The sequence below is a fragment of the Microtus ochrogaster genome, chromosome 1, assembly GCF_000317375.1.
Source record: "Microtus ochrogaster isolate Prairie Vole_2 chromosome 1, MicOch1.0, whole genome shotgun sequence".
NCBI classification, from domain to species: domain Eukaryota; kingdom Metazoa; phylum Chordata; class Mammalia; order Rodentia; family Cricetidae; genus Microtus; species Microtus ochrogaster.
The window spans coordinates 5,898,464-5,900,773 of NC_022009.1; positions in this window are offsets into that span (position 1 = coordinate 5,898,464).

Consider the following 2,310-nt stretch of genomic DNA (forward strand, 5'->3'; position numbering starts at 1 on the left):
AACCCTTAGGTAGGCGGAGAAAACAGAACAGGATGCTGGGAGAAAGAAGTTGAGTCAGGGAGTCGCCATGGTTCTCCCACTCCAGACAGATGCAGGTTAAGATCTTTCCTGGTAAGCGCACCTCATGGTGCTACATAGATTATTAAAAAATGGGTTAAGAGGATAAATAGAAATGGGCCAAGCAGTATTTAAAAGAATACAGTTTTGGTGTAATTATTTCAGATAAAGCTAGCCGTGTGGATGGCCGGGTGGCAGGACACAGCCCGCCGCTCCTAACACAACACATTATGCTACAGAACATTAGAAATCTTCCTACTTATTCATTTGTAACCCTGGACTCATTCATTATCCATCTTCTCAACATCTCACCTTAAAACCTTTTTTAGTCCCTGATAATCAATAATTTACTATTTACTTCTATGACATTGACTTTGCTAGCTTCTCCATAGAAGTAATAATAACCTATATTTAACAAATGTGAATGTCCTTGAATTAGGTGCATTTTCTCAGCCAGGGTTTCAAGCATTGTGAAGAGACACCATGACCACAGCAACTTTTATAAAGGAAAATATTTAATTGAGGCTGGCTTACAAATTCAGAGGTTTAATCCATTTTCATCATGGCAGGAAGCATGGTAGCATACAGGCAGCCATGGTTCTGGTGAAAGAACTGAGAGTTCTACATCTTACTACACCGGTGACAGGAAGTAGACTGTCTACCACATTGAGCTTAGCTTGAGCAAAGGATATTTCAAAGCTCATCCCCCCAGTCACATACTTCCTCCTATTAGACTACATCTACTTAAAAAAAAATTATATCTCCTAATAGTAGCACTTTATTTGTGGCTGATTTTCTTTCAAGTTGCCACAGTCATAGTTGTTAAGAATAAAAAAGCATTTTGTTTTTTTTATTTTGATAAATATGAAGTATCCTTCTCCATATATTTTGATTAATTTTGATTTGAAGTTATTTTGTTAGATATTAGAATAGATTCACCAGTTTGCTTCTTGGGACCCTTTGCTTGGAAAAATCTCTTTTCAACCTTGTACTCTGAGGTAATGTCTATCTTTGATGTATGCAGAAGGACGCATCTTGTTTTCACATCCATTCTGTTAGCCTGTCCTTTTATTATGGAATTGAGTCCATCGATTTTGAAAGATATCAATGAACAATGGTTGTTAATTTTTGTTATTTTGTTGTAGTTTTTATTGGTAGAGGAAGAGAGAAAGAGGAAGGAAGGGAGAGAGGGAAGGAAGGATGCAAGAAGGGAGGGAGGAAGAGAGAGAGAGAGAGAATGGTGCTTTTTAGTGTTTTCATTCTTTGGGTTATTTGGGTTTTTGATTATTTATTGTCTGTGTTTTCATGTGTGTAGTTAACCCCTTTGGGTTCCTTCTAGTACCTTCTGTAGAGCTAAATTTTTGGATATATTTTATGTAAATGTGACTTTATTATGTAATACCTTTCTCCATCTAGGGTGATTGAACGTTTTGCTGGGTATAGTAGTCTGGGCTAGCATCTGTGGTCTCATAATCTGCAACACATTTGTCCAGGCACTTATAGATTTCAAAGTCTGCCTTTATATGTTACTTGATCTTTTCTCTTGCAGCTTTTAATGGTCTTTATTTGTTCTGTGTGTTTAGTATTTTAATTATTATGTGGAGAGGGGATTTCCTTTTTTTGGTCCAATCAATTTAGTGTTGTCTAAGCTTCTTTTACTTTTATAGGTATGTTCTTCTTTAGGTTTTGAAATTTTTTTCTATGATTTTGTTAAAAGTATTTTCTGGGCTTTTGAGACTAAAAATTTCTTCTGTTTCTATTATTCTTACATTTGAATTTTTATGGTGTCCCTATTGCCTGAAAGTTTGACATTAGGAATTTCTTAGATTTAACATTTTATTTGACCAGTATATCTGTGTCTACAATGCCTAAGATTCTCTCTTCCATCTCTTATATTCTGTTGGTGATATTTGTATCTTTAGTTCCTATTTGTTTTTCTAGATTTTACATTTCTAGATTTTCCTCAGCTAGTGTTTTCTATATTGCTTCTATTTGCATTTTCAAGTCTTAAACATATTTATTTTTTTCCTTTAACTGGTTGTTTGCTTTTTCTTGGTTTCTTGACACACTTAGAGGGATTTATTGATTTTTTTCAAATTTTGTTTTGTTGTCTTTCTTTAACTTTCTTTCAGGGATTTATATATTTCTTCTTTAAGGACCTTTACTGTTTTCAAAAAGTTGTTTTTAATGTTGTTTACTTGTGCTTCAGCTATGTTGAAATATTCATGCCTGGCTGTAGAGGAACAGCTAGGT